The sequence below is a fragment of the Tachypleus tridentatus genome, chromosome 8, assembly GCF_004210375.1.
Source record: "Tachypleus tridentatus isolate NWPU-2018 chromosome 8, ASM421037v1, whole genome shotgun sequence".
Classification (NCBI taxonomy): Eukaryota; Metazoa; Arthropoda; class Merostomata; order Xiphosura; family Limulidae; genus Tachypleus; species Tachypleus tridentatus.
The window spans coordinates 119,504,541-119,528,501 of record NC_134832.1 but is presented as its reverse complement, the minus strand read 5'-3'; the positions used below and the strand labels follow the sequence as shown (position 1 = coordinate 119,528,501).

Sequence of the window (23,961 nt, the reverse complement as noted above, 5' to 3'; positions counted from 1 at the left end):
ATCGCTAAATAAAAGAACTATGTAGGGCTAGGTACGGGAAGAACAAAAGTTCCCCAATGGCACAATGGTATGTCTTCGGACTCACACCGCTAAAAACGGGTTTCGATGCCCGTGGTGGGCATAGCACAGGTAGCCCATTGTGTAGCTTTATGCTTAATTCTAAACAAACAAAAAAGAACTAAGCAAAATAGGGATGGAAGTGAGCGTATCACTTAATTCACTAATGATTACATAGCGGCCTAAAGTAAACTGTGTCAAATTTACATAGAGAATAAAATCGCTACGTCACTGGCTTTCATGCTGGTAAAACAAATAGACCTAGAATTTCGAATTGTAAAATGCCACTCTATTGTAAAATAATCCCAAAAGTAGTATTTTAAAGTTAACTAAGAAAAGGTAGAAATAAATATGATGAAAACTGATATACTATTCGAACACCAGAAGTGGACAGACATGAGGAATAAAATATCAACATTACTGGCTTTTCCATCGTTTGTGATCGGTTTCTGAAACAGTTTAGCTCAGCACGACTAGGTGGTTAGGTCGCTTGACTCGCAATCTGAGGGTTGCGGGTGCGAATCCCCGTCACACCAAACTTGCTCGCTCTTTCATTCGTGGGGGTGATATAAATTGACAGTCAATCCCATTATTCATTGGCAAAAGAGTAGCCTAAGAGTAGGTGGTGAGTGGTGACGACTAGCTGCCTTCCCTCTAATCTTACACTACTAATTTAGGAACGGCTAGCGCAGATAGCCCTTCTATAGCTTTGCGCAAAATTAAGAAACAAACAGATATCGCTTGTGTAGCTTTGCACGAAATTCAAAAAGAGACAAACACACTGAAACAGTTAAAAATATCGATTGCCAAAATTGTTGGTGTAGAATTTATGCACTTTTCTGTTTGGAGAGTATAAAGTTTAACACAGAAATTAGATATCAAACAGTTTTACAAAATATTACGTATACTTTATTTGAACCCTGCGTACACCGTCAAGCTTTATTTTTCGTCAAGGACATTTCAAATACGCTGAACAAATATTATTCTTGAAAATTGAAGGCGTTGTCACTATTTATGCTGAAACGTAATTTTAAGATGAAGACGTTTCATAAAGTACAACTGATTATTATTTTGATTACAAGTAAGTGGATTAGTAATAAGATAATATGACTTATAAAGTAGTACCAATAACATGAGAAATGTAAAATTTTAAATTGTATTGTTACTCTGTAGTATAGATGCGTTTGTGCAGCTTATGTACTAGTGCTTTTACTGTTATCGATTTATGTGCCGTTGCTTAGTTTAAAATTGTTATTTGTGAAAGTGGAAGATAGTAGTTTTTTCTATATTTCTATATATTTCTGTAGAGATAAACGCTACGTTTAAAAAAAATATATTAAATATTAATCTGTGGTGGCGTTTTTTCAGCAGTAGTCCCATGGAAAAGCAAAAAATTTATAAAAAGTGGAATTTGGTCTGTTGTATGAGCATTATTACCTCCCCTTTTGGGGCAAGATTCCTAAAACAAAATAACTAATATACACCGTCGAAGAGTTTCCAGTTATCAAACTAAAAATCGAGCCAGTGAATTCTGGTTGGCAGATGGTAACAGTAACACACTCATAATCATGGATCATTTCACTTTCACTGTTCTACTAAATGATGTATTAATGTAAATAAAGAGTCAAAACTTACACGTTTCTGATAGCTGGAACAGTATAATTTGTAGAAATAAACGTTATTTATAATAACTGAAGTAATTGGGAAGATTTTAATATTACAGGGCTGTTGTTGGGGGAAACTGTTTATGTTGAAACATAATAAATAACAAAATATGTGGTTGTATTTGTGTTTATAATAAATAATAAAATATGTAATTGTGTTTGCAGTTATTATTTTATAAACTTTTAATTATGTTACTGATTAGGTTTCAGAAGTGGAAATCATAATTGTTATTTAATATCCTCCCACAAAAACAGAGAAAAATTTATAATTTTTATTACATTATTACATTTTATTCTTGAGTTGGAATTCTTGGATACATGAATAATCTGCCTTTGATTGATTTGTTTTAGTGGGGGTTCATGAATAAAAATATAATTGGAATTGCAAACTTGAACATTAGAAGTTTTAGTTTTGTAAAGTGAGATCCATATATTTTTTCTTCCAATAAATTATTTTGCTAGTGTTTTAAACATGTGAAATGGCTTGAAACACTATAATGTTGGCAAAGAATATAAAAAAATACTTTGACTTAAACATTAAGCAACATACACAAAACATCTTTGATCTTTCTTGTGCTCTCACCAAAGTATTTAGATTTAAACATCAAGGGAAATATGCAAAAATACTTTGATTTTCTGCTGCTTTTATCAAATGATATAGAACTTTATTGTGTAATGTATTTAATAGTGGTTCTACAGTTATATTAAGTAATAGAACTATTGCCAGCCTGATGTTATCATTTTTGATATTTCAGGTCTGTTCAGTTTAATCAATTAGTTTAAACTTATGAAAATAATAAACCAATCAAAATTTGGGTTTACAATTATTATGATTTTCAGTTAGTTCAATTAATTAATACATTGCTATTTATTAGGTATTTTGTGAGAGTAATTGATGAGTAAGCACTATGATTAATTTATTAGCAAATTCCATTAATCTAGTTGTGGTACACTGTGTGGAATTGAAGGATAATAGACATCACAATTTTTTAACAGAAGTTATTTAATGGTTGACTGTGTAAATATTCAGATCCCTCTCTATGAAAGAAATAGCTAACATTTCTGTACTACTTGCAAAAGGCTTTTGGGCATGTACCAAGCCATAATAACATGTACTGTGTATAACTCATCCACAGCCAGGAGAGCAAAACAACTTCCTTGTTCAATACTTCCCTTATATACTGTGTAATTCATAGGTCTTTCATGGGTGTTGAAGAGCATAGAAATTACTTATTTCCAGAACCGTCTTTTGACTCCAATGTGCCATGCTTTCATTTTCCAGATAATAACTCTCTTCTACATATAGAATAGCATGATTCCTTTATGTATCTGCCTATGAGATTTGCATGTCATTAGCCTTGGGGTATCTTTCACCAAAACAACGAGTGTATAATGTAAAGTATATATGTGCATGATGTCAGCATTACATAATAATAGCCATCCACCAATAGACAGGCAAAACAACCTCCTTGTATAGCTCCCTCTACAGAGTTGTGCCCAAATTAACTTCATTCTTTTCTTTTGCATTGTCTAGAACAGACAAGTTGTTGATTTCTTCATACATGCTGGGTCTTTTCTCACTGCCCATTTGGCCAGTCTTTCTTCTCCCCAGTTTGAACGTGACCAGGATGACTGATTTTGAGTAGCTGTCTCCCTACTATGTTTTGCTCTAGACACAGCTTTATCTGTGGAGTAAACACTACACCCATCCTAACCTCTTCCTTAAAATAATTTTCTAGATATGTTCTTTCTTTCTCTTCTCTTGATGTCTTTCAAATTTTTCCTTGATTTACTTCATAAAACCCACACTCAAGAGTCCTTTGTCTTTCACTCCTTTACTTTATATTAGGGTCCATGTAGACTTGTTTGTGGAACAACTGCCCACCTGTACCAATATCCATCATCCACCTGATTTTGATTATTTTATTCCAGTTGACAGTCATTGTTCATTTTTGTTCGTAAACTTTCATCTCCTTTTTAGTGCCTGATTTTCACACCTTCGTCTCTTTCTTACCACTCTCCTGTGTTATCTCTCACCATCTCATATTATTTCTGAGGCTCTTTACACTCTATAGAAAGTTTTTTGTAGAAGAGTTTGTTCTATACATTGTCTTCATTCTGTCCATCAGGATCAAGTCTTCCCATTCCATGCACTTCCTTTTGGCATTAAGTCTGCTCCTTATGTTTTCAATCAAGTGATGGGAGGATACACCTACCACGGTCAAAGACTGGAACTGAGGTTCTGTTATTATATAAACAATTGTATTCTACTTCTCTCCTTCTTGAAAAGACTCCTGCTTGCACATTTGCATTCTTATGTGGTCTATAGAAGATTGAGTAGCTGGACTGTCTTGTCAAGCCTTTCTTGGCTTTTCTCACACCTATCCAGTATGTGGTGTACATGATTGTGCCAATACCATTCATGATTGTTATTCCCTTGCCACTCCCCTGGTGTGGATTCCTGTATGTAGTGAGGGGACCTCCTAGGGAAGGTTCTGTTCTTTCAGTTTACCTCCTCTGTGTTCTAAACATCCACCCACATGTTTGCCATGCGTGGTGACCCGTGAAGGGGAGGAGAGGATCCTGGTGGTTGAAGGGTCCAACCCTGACACATCACTTTGGCCTTGAATTCCTGTAGATGGGCAGCCTTAGGGTGGCCCCCCTTAGGTCAATCGGCTGGTCCATTTGGGCTAGGGTCAACCAAGTACCAGTGTTGGAAGTTCTCAGCAGGTGTTGTGGACATTGTGTCTGATGCTGGTGTTTGGGTATAGTACTTATGAAACCCTGTCATTGCTGCAATGTCCTTGCTTGATATTGTAGTGCATCCCCTCATAGGGCTCCATGGTGGGTGGGTCAGTGGGCACTGAAATTTCCTTTTTTTTATGGATTCTCCAAATAAAAATTTAAATAAAATAGTGAAAAAACAGTCCTAGGTAAACAACTATGTCTTGAAGTTTCTGAGCAGCAATCTTCAACATATATACTACCTGTTGTACCTCATTTTCTTATCCTACATTCTTTTTCAGAAAAACCTTTAGGGTAAATGTCCCCTTTTTTATTCAGAAGGGACTGGAGGGACTTGCTGGCTGTCCAAAGTCAGTAAAGAAGCTTTGATCTGGAGACATATTGGTTGAAACATCCACATCTCAACACAGTGAACTCCTCTTGAATTTAAAGGCAATTGGGGATATACCTGTTGAGGTTACACCTCATGCTACTTTGAATTTATCATGAGGAATTGTTGTCGAGATGGATTTGAAGAGCATCTCCAAGTCAGAGATTCTTGCTGGTTTCTCCCCTCAAGGAGTTTCTGCAGTGAGGCATATCTCCACTCACAGAGATAGAGTTACATTGCCGACCAATATCCTCATTCTGTCATTTACATCACCACACCCACCTGCTGCCATCAAGGCATGTTATCTCATTCGCAGGGTATAGCCACCCATTCCAAATCCTCTACGATGTTTCCAGTGTCAGAGGTTCGGTCAAACGAAGACGTCATGTTGTGGTTCCCTGATGCGCTTGTTGTGGTGGCAAGGGCAGTGATCCCTATGAGTGTGAAACAGACCCTTATTGTGTTAATTGCAATGGCTTTCACTCATCCTACTTTCCTTCTTGCCCTAAATAATTGGAAGAAAAAGAGGTGTAGCATTTGAAAACAATTCATATCGGACGTATGCTGCTGCACGTATTCATCCTGATCCTGAACTCCATAATGGTAAAGTTGTGCTGCCTGTGGTCCCTGAGATCGAGTTCTTGGGGCTTATCTTTGACCGTAAGCTGACCTTTATACCACAGCAATGACAGGTGAAATGTACAAGAGCATTGAACATCCTCCGTGTCCTCTCTACCACCACTTGGGGAGCAGATTGATGTTGTGTGCTAAAGATATATTGTGCTCTTATTCAATCGAAACTCGACTATGGATCACTGGTCAATCACTCTGCCAGACCCTTGGCTATAAAGATGCTGGACCCCATTCATCATCAAGGACTTTGGCTCTGCACTGGGGCTTTCTGCACCTCTCCAGTTCAGAACTTATACATAATCTCATGAACCTTCTTTGCACCTCTGCCATTTGCAACTGTCTTTACTATATGCTTCGAAACTTTGTTTCTTATCAAAGCATTCCACTTGGGGTTGTGTTTTCCTTCCTCAGTGGGCCATACGTTTTCAGAACAGACAATCTGCCTTTGCTCCTTTTGGCTTTTGTATCCAGGTACAGTTGGACGAATTGGGTCTGTCCTTGGATAACATTGCAGTATCCACTGGTCAGCCTATCCCACCATGGCTTATTACAGTCCCCAAGTGTGACCTTTCTTTAAGTCATCTGAGAAAAGCAGATACTCCCAATTGGAAGTACCATCTTTTATTTACTGAACATCTTTTGAACAATCTTTTTTTCCATTCCTACTCATGCGGATGGTTCAAAATCAGGCAACTCTGTGGGCTCTGCTATGGTTTGTTGCAGTTCTGTGGTTGTGCATAGAATCCCCTCTACAGCTTCTGTGTTCACTGCTGAACTGTACGCCATTTCTCTTGTTCTGGATCACATAGAAGCTAAGCAGTACTCAAACTGCACTATTTATACTGACTTGCTTAGTTCTCTACTGGCCTTGGAATTGCTTCATGTTGGTTCACACCCTGTTCTTGCCAACATTCAAAACTGACTGGCCCATATCTCTTTAACATCTACTTCTATTCAGTTTTTCTGGATACTGGGCCACGTTGGAATTCGTGGGAACAAGCTCGCAGACATGGTGGCTAAAATATCTGCTCCAGCACTATCACCACTCTGCCTATTCCATACATGGACTATGGTTCTGTATTCAAGGCTCGGCTCCGTGCCAGCTGGCAGTTGACTTGGAGTGAGCAAAGCGAAAACAAGATTTTCCAAATAAAACCCTCTATTGGACTTTGGCTGTCTTGCTTCCGTGAGGATCGAAAGGAGGAAGTTGTTTTAACTACACTACGCACTGGTCACAGTTTTTTAACTCATCATTTTCCTTTATCTGGAACTGATGCACCAGAGTGTAGTCTGTGTAACACTCAGATCACAATAAGCCACGTTTTACTTTCTTGCTGTCATTATGACTCTCAACGACGGGACCATTTTAAACATGTTCTGTCCCAAGGTTTGTCCATAATATTAGACAGTGTTATTGGTGATGGTGACACTGTCCACTTTGATAAAGATTTTAGTTCTTTAAAAGCTGTTAATCTTTTTAATACCATTTAAGTTTTTTAATTTATACATTAAATCTTTTTTAATGTGGTTCCCTTTTAAGAATCACAGTCTCTCTAGTTTGATTTGTAATTAGAAAATAGCTGTAACATTAAATAATTCAACACCAGGACTGGAAAGGCTAACTTCAGGTGACTGATGCTACTGTATGAACTATCCGTTAGTCATCCTGGCGAGTTATTATTAAAATTTTGCTACAAGTCTTTTAAAACTTTTACTACTTTACTTTTTTAAAATAGCTATAATGTCACATAACATGGAACCAAGACTAGAAAGGCCAACTTCAGGTTACTGACAGTGGTTCTTGTACTTACCTGTTAGTCTTCCTGGCAGGTTATGATAATTACCATTATGCTATAGAAAGTCCTTTACAACTTCTCTTACTGTAGTTTTTCTCTTAATGTTGTAGACTAGATGTAAACATTGGTTTTATGCTAATTATTTTTTTAACCCTGTTTTGTTTTATAATTATAAAAAAAAATAATTAGCATAAAACCAATGTTTACATCTAGTCTACAACATTAAGAGAAAAACTACAGTAAGAGAAGTTGTAGACTAGATGTAAACATTGGTTTTATGCTAATTATTTTTTTAACCCTGTTTTGTTTTATCTTAATTTCCTTTTATAAATTTTACTACATTTACTTTAATGTTTACCTTTTTACCAGATGTTTGGCATAGATAGCCTAGGTACTTTGTGCCATAAAACACTAAATCAACCACCCAACCAACCTTGCCACCCCTCTGACCTATTGTACATCTTTTCAGTGATGTTTCTCTGTTGGGCTGGTATATGTCTGTGAATAATGATATGACTCTGAGCATATGGGCAGCATTTCCTTCCTCTTCTCATGAATCAGATATTCCTGTTCCATTCTGGCAATTTTGCAGTTGTTTATCAACTGTCAGAATATGTACCCATTCCAGAACTGTGTTTCCATACCTTAGACATTCGGTTTAAGCTTTTTCCTCTCAGGTTTGTTTTATTGCTTGTCATTTATAGGATGACAACACTAAACGTCTCATTATCTGAGAGTTTCTCTTCCTTTAGTCCTAGCAAGTGATGTCTTTGAGCCTGGACTGGTCTCACCTTTTTTTACATGACTACACTTCTCCTCTTCTTCTCTTTTGTGTCCTTGCTTATATACAAAACATTATTTTTTGGTCCTGTTGGTGGCATATTTTTGGCAGCACATCTCTGGTTTTGTTTTCTTCATCAATTAGCTTTCAGATCCTCTCTTCCTGTGCCCTATTCTGCTCTTTCTATTGCTCAAAGCACACTTTTTTTTGTGTGTGTGTTTCATGGATGTTGTATTTTCATCTACATATGTAGGATTTGTTCAGTACTTTGCCCATAAGTCTGGCTTCTCTAACTGTGTAGCTTTTTCTCTTATCCCATTTTTGTCATCTTTCAACTCTACCCATTTGTCAATGGAAGTGGTAGGTTTTCAATATTAATTCATTTACCACTTCTTTCCTCTGGGACCTTCTGCTGTCAACCACCTTTAAGCCTTTTCCATATGGTTCTTTAACCATAGGTTATTGCTTTTTACCATTACTGGTTATTGAATGGCTTTATCAACGACATTTTTTTTTTCAAATTATTGCCAAGTTTCTCTCCCCTTGCCTTCTCCAATTTGTTCACACCCTTACTTCTTTCTTGTCTTACTTCCATACCTAACTGAGACCTGAATGTAGTTTTACACATGATTACACATACTCTGTTTGAACAATTGGCTTTACATTCCTTATACCATCTTTCTATGAAAGCATATTTCTTTCTCTTTCTTGCTCATGATTGTTATCTTTTGAATGTACAGGGTGTTCCAGAAAATGTATACACACTTTGAATGATTATAAATACAATGTTTATTAAGGTGTATCTAGGTTTTATAATCCAAGTTTAAGAAGATAAGTGTAGAATCTTTTGAGTTATTGCAGGTGTTCGAACTGATGACTGTTCTGATTCAGACACTGTTGATAGCGTGGACAGATGGAATTGCAAACTTCATAAATCATTTCATTTGGTATTTGGGTGCATTCTCTTTCAGTTGCTGCTCTCATCTCATTGATTGTTGCAGGTTTTGTGCTATAAATCTTATCTTTGTATGTACAGAGGTGTGAGGTCTGGTGAACGTGGGGGAAATTCAGTGCTACCTCTTCGCCCAATCTATCTGTTCGGCAAATTTTCATCAAGATAGGCCCTAACATTATGATGGTAGTGGGGAGATGCTACATCTTGCTGGAAATAAAACTCCTCATTTCCAAATTGCTCTTGATTGCATGGCATGACAGATTCTTGCAGTGAGTTTAGATAAATGAGACTAGTGAGTGTGTTTTCAAAAAAGAATGGTCCAATTATGCCCAATGCTGATAATCCACACGACACTGTAACCCCTGGTAAGTTTACATGGTGTTCAACTGTAACATGTGGGTTCTGAGGTGCTCAGTAGGTGCAATTGTGGCGATTAACTGAGCCATTTAACTTAAATATGGCCTCATTGCTCCAGACGATCTTGTTTAGAAACTGTGCATCCTCTGCAGATTTTGCCAGGTACCACTCACAAAATTCAGCTCTCCAGTCAGGATTATCTTCATAGAGGGCGTGGACTAATGCCGGAATAAAACTTTTCAAATGAACGTGCTTCAATGTGCAATGGACACTCAATTTTGGGATTCCTGTCTTATGGGCTATTTGTAGAACAGATTTTCTTGGAGATTGGTGGAGATTTTTCAAAAGCTCTGCTTCTCATATGGGACTAGTGGATGACTGAGGTCTCCCAGAATGCCCTTTATGGACATCTTGAACAGTTCCATTTGTTTTAAACTTATTTCTGATGCAAGTAATGGTGAGTCACATTGGTGGATTTGTTTGAAACTCCTTTCTAAACTGTCTTTGCACTTCAGCTACGTTCTTGCACTTCCAATAGCACTTTAAGATAAATTTCTTTTTCTCAAAGCTTAGTCTTGCTTCTGCCATTACTTCAAATTAGTTGCACCTGTAAAAAAAGAAAGTTTGTGTGAGCTATAATAATTCAATGTGTGTATACATGTTTTTTGGATACCCTATATTTGTCACCAGTATATTCCTCACTCTCTTTCATTATAATTTAGTCTTTATCTGCTATGGGCCTTTCTCTCTAAAACTTTGGCTTGAGAAGGTGATTGTTCATTCTCTACTAACTCACTTCAGTAACTTTCTCACCTCTAAGCTTGTTTGGACCTGGATTGTATTTTTTGTTTGGTTTGGGTTTTTCAGTGTTACTTGGTACATACATTTTCTTTTTACAGCTTGTATAACAGTTTGTTACTCTTCATTCAAGGATCTCTCACCTTGTACACTTACAGGATGGGTCTGGCAACTCCGACAGCCACTGTGTTTTTCCCTACATATCGATGCTTACAGGCTTTTTCACATGCCATCCCATCAGTTTTATCATCAGTTTCACTTTTGCAGACCATTGGGAGGAAATCCTGAGACAGACATGTGGACAATTTTGCATGTTTGTTGTCCTTTATCTTCATCATCTCAAACACAATTTGGACTCCCTTTATTCAATTTTAATCTACACACTGTCTTTGAGAAGGGTAAACATATTTTTCCCTTTTGGAAGTAACTGTATTGCCTCCTAAGGTATTCTTACTTCCCAAAATCTGCATCCGGCTGAGGGTAACAGAAATCATTCAACCCATCTTCCCTGGCTCTACCAGAGCCCACTGTCAAACTGGATATTCTGCAAGACCACTAGAAGTATCCTTGTGGTATACTCAATTGCCTGATTTGGACCCTACTTTCCATGGACTATTGTGAAAAAAAGCTGACACAAGGGAAGTGCCTATCCACTGCTTTGGCTAGTGCTTACCAGCTTTTAAAGACAGGATCTCATGATCATCCATAGCATTGTTTCCAGTAAAGGACCTTTTCAGCAGACATCCAGTGAGGACTCAGACACTTTTATAGGTTTCCACAATGAATTTGACCTCTTTCTTCTGATGGAAGACCTGGAAATGTACTTCCAAGAGAAACTCCCATACTCGCAGTTTTTTGCCCGTCCTTCCCAATTTTTGTACACTTTTTTCCTTCCTTCATCGTGGAGTGAAGTTAATTTGAATTTAAGTTTTTTGGGTGAACTACTGTGGTTGTAGGTTATTTTGCTCTCCTGTTTATGGAAGGCTGTCATCGCATAACAATGACATCCAGCAGAAGCACAGTTCACATTAAATATGTTTTATAGGTAAGAGGTAGCTCAAGGCTAGTGGCATGCATATCTCACAGGTAGATGCACAAAAGATCAATCCATTCTGTGTGAAAATATGAGTATTTACTGGTAATACATTTTTGGGTAATGAAAATGTTAACTTTCACACATGGCTTTTGTCTGATGCCTTCAAGACAGGCAGGATTTTCTTATAGGGTAACCCAATTTGTTGTTCACTCTTGTAAGCCATTCATTCTTGAGGCATATCAGAGCAAGTAGATGGTTTATTGAAATCCTTTGGTAAAATCCTGCAGTCAGGGATGTGGACAACTCACTACCGTGAGTTGCATTACTTACATGACTTTGATAATTTACTAATCATTGGGCTCATTAGCCAGTTACCTTCAACTAATCAGTTATTCTCACATGAGACTTGGAGAGTTTTTGGATAGTAGAAAATAATAATAATCAGAAACATAAATTTTTGTGAGTCATTACACTGATAAAGCTGAACAACCTTACATTATTATGAGAAATCATAATGAGAGTATTTTGATTAATAGGATTATTGGAATACACAACAACAATAAGAATCAGAAATACTAACTTTCAGTTAGTTGGTTATTTTCATGGCATTAGCTGATGTAATCAATACTCACAGGTAATTAACTAATTAACTTAATTTATCAGCTCAAATCATTTTGTAGTTTCAGCATTCTTCTGTTTTCTGAGAAGTTTTTAAGAGAAAAGTTGTTCATCAGAGGAAAACAAGAACTTGCTGAGTGGCTAGTGTAGCCTTACAGGGAATACTGTATTATCCAAAAATCCACATAAAGTAAAGGATAATAGAAAGTATTAAGCACTTAGTGCTGATGTATTTCTGCAAGACAGCTTTTGCAGTATAAATATTTTTTTCACTTACCTTTGAAGTTGTACCCTCCCCTGAAGTAATGTGGCTAAATAACCATTTCACCAAACAAATCCTACTATCACTACTTACTGTAACCATAACACAATCTGTCAGTGAAGGAACTTATGAAGTTGAGATGATTCCTGTTTGTTCCATGCAACTCTAGTGTTCTTCTTCTTCCCTACATTAACACCCCTCCATTGTTATCTAGAAGAGAAGATGAACCCATGTCTTCCCATTACTAACTTGCTGGGAGGTGTGTCATCATCATGGAGTTTTCCCCTATAGCTCCATGTAATCTACTGATATGAGACAAAGTGGATGCACCCCCTCCCTCTATTAAATGTAGAGAAAGAGTGTCATCTTTGAAAGGTAGTACAGGTTACTCTCAGAGCATAAAGGGCTGCAGTATTCCTTGCAGTTTTGACCTGCTGGATAGGTTTTATTTTTCCATTGGGTACAGATATGGGATGGTTTATCACTGTTTTTTTTTTTTTTAAGTATGTCACATATTTTTGCATACTGTAGTTTGGAATACTGGTTTAACTACACCCTCAGATATTTAGGGCTTTCATATTCAACCTATGTTTGTGAAAATTTAGCAAAAAACATAAAGTTATTTTAACAGAATCTTTCTAAAGTTATATTGTGTCATGAGTGTTCTTTACTTAAGATGGATGTGGTTTCCAACAAGTGATGCACTATGTTCCTTTCCCTAGTGAGGTACACACACTACATAAGTTTTTCCCTTTTTGTCACCTTATTCTTAGAAAGGAACTCATTTTTCAAATTTACGTTTTTACAACTATATGGGATTGTAGCCAACTGTTCTATGGAGAGGTGAGCAGCATGGTCTGAATTTAACACATTCTCTACTGGAAAATGTATTTCAAATAGGTACATGGCTCTCTACAGAACTGTTCGCCCTTCCTCAATCCCCAATTCCAGTGTATCTATTTTCCTTATAAAAAATTAACTTTCAGCTTACTCAAAGCTCAAGAGACAGTACTGCACAAGGAGGTTATGTCACCCTTCTACTGGTGGATGGCTAAAGTCTAATGCTGGCTGTATTATATTGTTTGTTTTAGAATTTTGCACAAAGCTACACAAGGGCTATCTGTGCTAGCCATCCCTAATTTAGCAGTGTAAGACTAGGTGGAAGGCAGCTAGTTGTCACCATCCATTGCCAACTCTTGGGCCACTCTTTTATCAATGAATAGTGGGATTAGCTATCACATTATAATGCCCTCACAGCTGAAAGGACAGTCATGTTTGGCTACTTCCTATACTGATGTAGTACATGTTATTATTTGCAAAATTGAGAGTTTTTATGTTAGTTTGGTCTATGTAAAAATCTTTTTTTTTTGGCAGTATTGCTAAGGTGTTAGCTTACTGTTCTGTTTCGATATCTCATTTTCAGTTAGGGAAAATGTTAACTTTTGTGTGAAATGTAATTCAGTTATTGTGATTACCATGAATATTCTTGCTTTGCCTTTGCTGATATTTGTTTTTTAGGTAATTTTTGACAAAGATATTTTTCATTTTGACATAAAAGATAATCCTTTTTATTTATTTTTTTATAGTTTTTATTTTCTGCCTCTTGGTGAAGAGTGCAGTCTGCAAAGGAGGCAAAGGAGGTAGTGGAAAAGGAAAAATTGGTCGTGGAAAATTTAGAGCTCGAGGACCTGTGGTCTATTATAACAGCCATGGCTACTATGGTAGTGGATACAATGGGGGTAACTTAGCAGATATTTCTAATACAAAATATTTATTTTTTACTATCTTGGATGTTTGTAGGCTATGTTTACTGATATTTGTGGTTTTCAGTGGATATTTAAACTATTCCTAGGCTTTCTGAAACCAGGACAGGGTTTTGGTCACTTTGTGTTTTGGGTTGTTTTTCTCCTCACCAAATGTCCAAAGGATTCAAAGAATATGTAACACAGATGCTACTAATTTATTTTTCTAAATCATTCAACAGCAAAGTGTTAAAGATACTAGAAGTAAATATCTTTTTAAAAATGGACTTTTCTTCATCAGGGTCAGTTTATAAATGATGAAGAAACATCTATTTTTTGAAAATACTTGGTTTATAGGGTTTTATATTTTCGTTGTAAACTGATTGTTTGATCCTAAGTGATTTCCTAATATTGTGAAAATAATTAACATGAAGACCACTTTGTCATTTAATTCAAGTTTCTCAGTGAGTTATAATGAACTGTAATGGAATTTTATCCCTCATGAATAACCTTGAACAAGAGTAAACTGAAAAAAGAAAAACAGAACTAGGTTTTTTTACAGTGTTGGAATTTATATTGTATGTTTGATGTTTTGGGGTTTTTACTGTGAACCTATATTTATATGAGTTGTAAATAATATGTAGCATAAATACTACTGTAAAGGACTTGAACTCTTGGAAAAGTAGACTTTTATATCTTGTACACATCTGAATACTATATTAGTGTACTAAAATCATCCAAAAGTCCATTCAGTACATCATAGTTTAATGTATGATGTACAATTACAATATGATGGTTAAAAAAAAAAACTTAATGAGCAAAAAATTAAAAATTTAATAAAATATGTGCAGATTTTGAGACTGAATATTTAATTTGAACATAAACAGAAATGTAAGTAACAGTAAGATTAAATGCTATATGACTATACTTTAAAACTTTTTAATCACAGCATAGCAGCTCATAGAAAAGCTCTGAGTTTATCAGGTACAAACTTTTAGGTAATAACTCCATCATTTCTTGACTGATTTGAGATCTAATTATAGTTTTGGAATCAGCTGGTCAAACCATTTCAATTAATGTATTTGACCATGTCCTAGGTATCATAAATTAATTTATTCCAATCCTGCATGAAGGAATTTCAATTTGAGGGTAGGCTGGTAGAGATCCTTATGAGTAATAAACTTGAATTGGGTATGTGGGCACCACACCCTTGATATTGCTGGCACACTAAAATATAGGTAACAAAAAGATAGAAAAGATCTCATAGATTAATATACTGTAATACTGCCTAAAAGAAATTCCAGTGCCATGGCTATTGAGAATTCCTTTTTGTTTTTATTAAACTTCATACTGTTTTGAGTAAGTGCTCTTCTTTAGATGTGTGTGATTGATCTAAAATTCATAATACATAATATCTGTATATAACATTCAAAATTTTACAAAGAGTATTATTATTATTATGTATCTGCACATGTGCACATCTTTTTATGAGGCAAGGTATTTAAAAACACAGAGAAAATAGTATATGGCCACCATATCTCCAAGGGGAAATAGCCTAGGAACCTGACATTGTGCATCCATACTAAGTGGATTCTAAGGATGTACACCTGGATATTATTACTTATTCACATACATGCACATATTTTTATGAGGCAAGCTAGCAATAAACCCTACAGAAAACCATAACTGAAAAAGGAAAGAACATAGAAACCTGAAATTCTGCACTAATTCTAAGTGGACCCTGAAGGTGTGTACTTGGGTATTACATATCTATATGAGTGCACATCTCTTTTTATAAAGCAAGCTAGTGAAAACTACATTGATATGAAGTAGTTCTTTGTATAAAATTGCCTGGCATGGCAAGGTGGTTAGGGTGTTTGACTTGCAATATGAGTTTTGTGGGTTTGGATCTCTGCCCAACCAAATATGCTCACCTTTTTAGTTGTGGTGGTGTTATAATGTGATAGTCAATCCCACTATCTGTTAGTAAAAGGTCAGCCAAAGAGTTGGAAATGTGAGTGGTGATGGCGAGCTGTTTTTCCTTTGGTCTTTCACTGCTAAATTAGGGACGGCTAGTGCAAACAGCCTTTGTTTAGCTTTGCTTGAAATTCAAGACAAATCAAACCTTATATAACAACTTCTAATATATAGAAAATCCAGTGCATTTTGGTAACAATGTTTTCCAAGAATGGCTTTTATATTATTTTGCCTAACAGTGAAAATATAATCTGATATTATTGTTAAGAGGCTATGTGCTGAAAGTATAAAATGAAATTTATAAACTGGAAAATTGAAAATTAGGAGCTCTGTTAATTAAAGAGTTTTGTTTTTTATTTGAGTTTAAAACTGGAGGACAAGTAAGAAGGAAGGTTACATTTATGAATGGGCCACATTCTGTAAAGGAGCAACAAAAGTATATATTTGTTTATACTAAATTGGGTTCAGAATACACACAATGCCATAGTAACCCAGAATAAATCAACCTAATAACCCAAACAAAGCCAGATACTTTCATTAGTGTATAAATAAATACTTTTACTAGAACCAATGAATTTGACATTATTTATACTTTATTGTAACATTTTGTTATTGTTTGTGTTTAGATATTTTTAAGCCAACATTATTATTATTAAAGAACTGACACAATTATTAAATAAAATAACAGAAAGGAAATGAGATTAAAGTTAAGTAAAATAATATTCCTGTTTTATTTTACTTGATAAAGGGTGAGAAGTTTCATGAACAAATATCAAAAAGTGCACACATGTTTACTAATGGTCACATAGTATCTCATATAAAATTAACACTTCTTTATATGTACTTGCATGACTCTCTGAGTATGTAGTATACTAAAGTTTTTAATATATAGTGATAGTTGCATATTGGAGTTTTTGCTACCACTCCATGTAGGTTGATAAACGAGTATCAGGCATCAGGTATCAAAAGGGAAGAAGGGCACGAGCTGAAAAGTTTGGAAACTACTATTGTAAAACTTTCACACCTTTAAACATTTACCTGAAATATTGTGAAGTATATTAAAATATATGTGTTTAATCATTAACCACCTTTCTTTGTGCTCTTACAGTTGTTTAATTATTAAATATTTACTTCTTAAATAATATAAATTTTATTTAACAAATGTACCAGCCTTAGATAACAAAAAGTATCAGCTAGCATATCAGGAGTAACAAGCCCTTTTATTTTAGCACCACTTTTTAATTTTTTAAAAACCTTTAACTATTGAAAACTATATAAGGATATGAAAGGATATAAATGTTAACATTCAGTTTTTTTGTCTCATATACAATTGTCAGATAATCAGATTATAATTTAGTGAAAAACTAGATATTAATATCTCACTATGATATCACAGAGTGATGTGTATTTAGAAAACTAAAATTTGCAAATTTATTTAAGTGTGTGTGTGTGTGTGTGTATATATATATATATATATTGTCTAGATTAATATTTTTCAAATTACCTTTTTGTATGAAGTGCATATTATAGTTTGAATTTATTATTTCATGATTTCTCTCAATATCTAGGTAAGATGAAACCATGGCAGGTTGTTTTGATCGTATTTGCTTGTATTGCTTGTATCGGAATACTCCTATATGTTGCCTGTAAATATTGGTACAATCATGAATGAAGAAGAAGAGTTCTGACCAGATCAGATTTCAAACTCTATAAAAAGACAGGAACAAAGCATTAACACTTTCTTCATGGTTTTAGATTATATGTATACACACATGCACATTATACAATGTGCATATGTTTATTTTGCTTATGTTAAATTTTATAAATGTTGCTTATTTTATATTATATAAATGAGTGTACACTTTTTTGTATAATTTTGCTGGTTCATTTTGTTTAAGGTTTTCCATGTTATGCAACCATAATCATAAAAGAATATGAGATGTAAATTTTATTTTCTCAGGTTGTTTTGAGGATGGTAGTATTGTAACCATAAATCACACATGTATGTATTTTTTAGCACACTTAGTCTGTTAGTATGTGTATGTTAAGGGAAAATCACAACTATCACTGTCATGTTTTACATATACAGGTAAAATGTGTATTTTGTATGTTTAGAATTCTTGCTAGCTGCTAAATGAGATGGAGTTAGGAAAAAAAACTTACAAATGTATGGAAAAATAAGTGACAGAAGGTCATCCGTCCTATTGAGGTAATTTTTGATGAATCTTTTAGTGCTTGAAGATTAAAAGCTGAAAAGTTAGAATTAATAAATTAATATAAGATCCAGTGCAAAACAAAAGTACATGTATTGATTCCTTAAACATATAATTATAATAGTATGAAATATTTTTTTTTGAAAATACATGAATTAACTTTTTGTTTGTTTATTGAAACCATGATACATTTGTTTATTATACATTTTTTAGGAGCTAGTTATAAAATATTCTTCGTTTGTACAACTGGTAAATCTGTAAAACTATGAATTAAGCATATTTTGGGTGAATAGATTTTTATTTTACAGCTATGGTAATTCATACACAAATTGTCTGTTTTGGAGATGCACATTTAATGTTAAGATAATTTTTGATTAATTTCTTTTGACATTGATTATTATATAAATTGAGAATAGTATAGTTTGTTGGTTACTGCTTTGGACTTTGTTGAAAATTTGTTGGTTTTAAGCATGTTTGTGCCTAATTTCTGTGTCTATGAATAAGGACTTTCCCAAACTTTGCTTCAGCTTAAAAATACCAAGAAATAGCTGTGAGTCAGTTGGCACTAAAGTAGAATCACATTCAGATGGAGTGTGAAAAACATTTTCTGTCCTTTGTATCATGGGAAATTAGGGTTAAAACATAGATGGTCTAAACTAATTTGCATAATTCAGCTTCATTATATTAATTTTTATCAAACTTATCTACAGTTAATTATACCTTAATGTGGTGACTATTCTGTGACATTTTTTATCTCTCTGTTGCAATTTGTGTCTTAAAAATAAGTGTTAATGATTTTCTTATGCAGTAGTAACTTAGGGTTAGATAAGATATACACAACTGTTTTTGTACAGTATAGATATAACTTTTGAAATTTATACTCTTTTCAAATGAGCTGTTTTGTTGAAGTCCCTAACTAGTACATTCAGCTTCCAGGATTTTGTTTATTTCTGTTGTCATCTCTTTCTTTGTTGCTTGTGGCAATTTATTGGGTGGGATTATTAATTCTGAAACAACTATCTTCTTTCCATGCTTGTAGTTTAAAATCTCTTGAGATTTATTATTTATTAACAATTAAATGAAAAGACGTCCATGATAAATATTTTTAACTCAAGTATCATGTAAGTGCAATGTATTTGTTATTGTTGTTTGTATATTACTTGAACTAAACTATTAGATTCATTCATCAAAATGTTTTTCACATATTCATTTATATACAAATTTTGAAGAAGCTTTTACAGTAAAATATATATAATAGCATACTTGCATTTCATTCACTCTGTGATGGTTGGAATGAGTTCTGGTTGCATATGAAATATATAGGCTACTTAAAAAAAGAAACAGTAATTATTTTATTATTTCAAACTGCCTGTTATGAAATTTAATAAATAGATGTACATGTTGTGTAGACTTAAGTTCTTATATTGTAGCATTGTTTCTCCTATAAATGTTTGTTTGCAGCCATCTTTAAAATAATTTTGACCATTGTTTACAACTGATCTACATGTTTATAAAATGTGTATGGATTATCAATTGACTGAAGAATAGAACTACTATCTTTTTTGGTAACTAGTTATTTGTGAAGGTAATAAATAGTTACAGCATTGATTTGTTCTGTAAGGACTCAAATAACCGAAAATACTTCAGTTTATAGAAATAATTTTATTGCTTGAATTATTTTTTGCTGTGTTAGCTTTTGAAGAGTCGGTCATAAAGATAGTTAGGAAAACTTGTATTTAACTATATTTTTCAGTATATTGAATGACATTATAGGGCAGTTTTCATAGTTGTATATAGCATTGATTAAGATGTTGCAGTAAGAGGTTGTAGTTCCAAACATTACAAGGAAGTAGAAATTTGTTATAAAATTTCATATTTTTTAATAACATAATTTTCACTTTTTTAAAGTGAAACACAAAAAGGTCAAATATTGCTTTTTATGTGAACTGATTTAGATATTGACTGCTGTGCAGTTAAAATAACCTTACAACATAGCTCTTTCAGTTCTTTATCATCTTGATTGATCTTTATATCCATTACTATTTTACTGTTATTTTTCATGAACTTATATTTTAACCATTTATATCAAAGCATTAAAAACAGTTATTGCACTTTAGTATGAAAGATATGTATATTTTAGTAGTATTGACCGATTTAAGTCTTTAAACTAACAACTTTTTAATACATGAATATATTATTGAACAACTGACAAAATTTAAAACAAATAAATCAGTGCAGTCATATTCTGTTAATTATTTAATGCTATATATAAAAATGTTGTAATTTTGACACTATATATGTATTTTGTTTCTGTATTAAATATATATATATTTTTAATCAAGGCAGGTACTAAAACTTTTCTAATATATTTATTGTAACATTTTTTGGGGTACACTAATATGATGTTTCCACTGTGTGACTACCTACAACTTCTTTTCAGAAACATTATTTATGTTTCTTATACCATTAAGAATTATTAATTCCTGAGCAACTCCCATGGACTTCCTGTTCATGCCACAAGCCCTGAACAAACTCCCATTCCTTTGCATGTCTATATATAGTGTCAGCTCATGTAATCATCATAATGGTGTAGCCCTCCATCAATCGGAGGGTGACATAATTTCTATGTGCAGGAATTTTTGTAAGAAGTAGCACACGATCATAATCTCATTCTCACATTTGAACTGCCTTTGTTTAGACATGTTTTTAATGTGCTCTATGAATTTCTAGTTGCTTTAAATGACTGTCTTTCTTTATGTAGTACAACATTAATTTTGTTCTCCTTGCACTTTTATTTCATCCACCTGATTAGAACCTTCTTTTCTCTGGCCACTACATTTCTTCTTTGTGCTACTACAATAAAAAAATATTTCAAAGTCCATACATTTCCTCCAACTGTGTAAACAGTATAAACTGGAGGCATCTCATCTGTTTATGGAACTGATATCCAATAGCTATACTTTTAATTCATTTAGTATAGTTAAAGCCTGGTGTATGAAATATTTCAAATTTCATTCTGTGGCAAGGTATTGTAAATATCATGAATGTATTTAGTTACCATGATCTTATAGAGTTGTGAAGAACTATGATGTGATAACATGTTTGCTGCTGATGTTTTTTCAGACATGATGTTACTATTATCATACATCAGGTGGTTGGTTCTCTTCCACCTACTTTTCTTCCAATTCATGTCCCTTATTTTGTTTCATTTCCCTCAGTGGAGACGTCCACACATCTTGACAATGTTTTCACCTCCAGTCTTTTCTTCTGGCTTTTCTCTCCCTAATTAAAAAAAAAAAGTATCTTCTTTTCCATTTGCTACATTGATAACTCAGGTATGCAACCTTATATCCTGCTTGTATATCATAATGATTCATGGGTTGCTTTACTTAATAGGCCTTATCCACTCTCACCTTCCCATGATTTATCATTGTCTTCCTTGTCCTCTGTACTCTTATGATTCATTTTCTATGGCCTAAGATTTGCCCCTATTATTGATACTCCTCATCTTCTCACCTGCCCTTTTCCCTCCAATCCTTTGCATCTGTATTATCTCCCTGAGCATTTACATAATTTTCATATTAAGCAAACTTAACCATACCCCTTGCTTTTTACATGCATAAAATTCTTGGTGCCAAAAGCTCCTCACTTTTCTTCCAACACAAACGATTCTCTTGCTTTTTGGGACTTTGGCCTTTTTCTTCATTTGCATCTCTTTCATTGGGCTTTGGGGGATCTGTGGCACATGTTTGACTATCCATTATTTGCCCTTGTGCCTTTCTGTTCATTATTCTTTCCCATTTTGCTATGTTGGTTTTATTTCCCTATCACAACCTGAGATATTCCACTCCATTTGAATTGCATTTTTATGCTGTTGCTTTCCTTTCCATTCTCTTTGATCTTCAGACGAATGATCTCTACTTCTCAAAATTCAAAAAATATCTGTAGCTTTTCAGGCTTTCATAATCTTTGGTCACAGTTATTGGATCATCTCTTGATGATCCATCCTGATACTTCTATGGTCATCTTACATCAACTGCTAGGGAAGCACCCATTTTGCTTTGTCTAGTTTTTATGAGAAAAGCCCAACTATTTTGACATTTCACAGTTACTGAATGGTGTTAACCAAACCTTTTGCCTCTTGCCAGCACTATTCCCTTTCTTTCACTTGTTTTCTCATAGTACTTATTCGTATCTTGATTGTTCAGACATTCACACCTTCTGTTTTCTATACCATATGTATTAGTTGAATTTTCCATGACTGATCCATTCTTCTGAAGACTTGGATTGCCCAAGAGGGTGATTGGTTGTTTTTATCCCAGCTCTCTTGTTTGTTTCCTTTTTATGTGATTGTTCCATTCCTGATAGTCTTTTATGTCAAGTTAAGGCTATCTGTTGCTATCTTGATTGGACTCACCATCTCTGCCTGCTTTTACTATGGCAGTTTTTCCCCTCTTGGGATTTTTTCCCTCCCACTTTATCTGGTTGGGTTTATTGACTTTTCTGTCTGTTAAATTATGCTTTTATTGAATCTGTCTATACAATTTTTAATGTTATGTCCCATTAGATTAGGCATATCTATCTCTTTTGCCTCTTTTTAACATCATCCATTGGTAGAGGTCTCCTAGGCTTGTACGTTGACTACACTAAATTTACATTACTTGTATCACTTTGCAGTTTTAAGTACCTCTCATTTTTGCTTCCCTCTGATCAGCATTCTTCAGAGTCTCTAGTGTGGTGAATTTTGTTTGTTGCTTTTTAATTTCCAGCTGTATCAATGACCATAAGTTCTCCATTACCCTGACACATTTCATGACACCAACTTACTTGCACTGATTTTTTTTAATAGATATATGAATAAAAACTAGGAGGCAAAACAGGAGGAAGTAATTAGAATAAGCACATGAAAAACAAAAAAAAACAACATGCACCCATAATGTGAAATTAAACTCTAATTATGGTTGGAGTTGTTGGAAACTGCCAAATGGTTGGTTTTGTCTTAGAGAGAGAATACCTAAAATCCACATTGAATGGAGGAGTACCAAAAGTGTTAAACTTATCTTCCCCTGCTCAATACTCACTGTTAAGATGGGGTTTTATAAAAATTACTCACTGTTAAGATGGGGTTTTCTAAAGATTACTCACTGTTAAGATGGGGTTTTCTAAAGATTACTCACTGTTAAGATGGGGTTATCTAAAGATTACTCACTGTTAAGATGGGGTTATCTAAAGATTACTTGCTGTTAAGATGGGATTTTCTAAAGACTGCTTCACCAGTATGTTTATTTAATTGCCCTGGCTGTTTCTACACTTTTTACAAAACAACACCATCAGATATAATCCTGCCTTTGCACCTGTTATCTTTATTTGTAGTAACCTGTTGCACTGTGTTAGAACAGGTATCTAATTCCTGATGACTGCTCATGAAAACATTAGTCCACATGCTTTTCCCTTGGTGACTGCCCCATTCTTCTAATGGAGAATGGTAGAAATTTAACTTCCCTTAACCCAAACTACTGGGAAGTCAATATGGAAAGTTTCCTTTATGAGTGGTGCCTTCCTCCCAGTTAAAGACCAGTTGGGTCCAGCATGAATGTTACCTACAAATGTAATGGAAGACACCCCCATTACAATATTTTCCAAGGAGTTCCCAGTGTATATGTCCAGCTGGATGGGACTTGGATTTGCTTCAGAATGTAGGTGCAGATTCCACCTTTCATTATCTTTTTCATTTAAGGATTTTGTCAAAAGAGAACAGTCTAAAGCTCAGCCACACTGCACATTTTACCATTCCACTCACCTTGGCAACACATAACTACTAGTAATGGAGTTTTCTGATATTCTTTGCTCAACCCAATTTTTTCAAAACAAAAACTACTGGGAAAATATATTCCTTATTTGAGAAGAATGACCCCCTGATAATGTTTTAGTGTTCACAAGGACTACTATACATGGAG

At 34.4% G+C, this 23,961-nt stretch overlaps 1 long non-coding RNA gene across 1 annotated transcript; it reads left to right on the top strand.

The window, feature by feature from the left end:
* Nucleotides 1-536: 536 nt before the first annotated feature.
* Nucleotides 537-18,001, top strand: LOC143223340 (uncharacterized). The gene is made up of 3 exons (XR_013012851.1): nt 537-1,138; nt 13,659-13,811; nt 17,907-18,001. It is a non-coding gene; the product is annotated as an uncharacterized LOC143223340 (long non-coding RNA).
* The last annotated feature ends 5,960 nt before the right edge of the window (nt 18,002-23,961 follow it).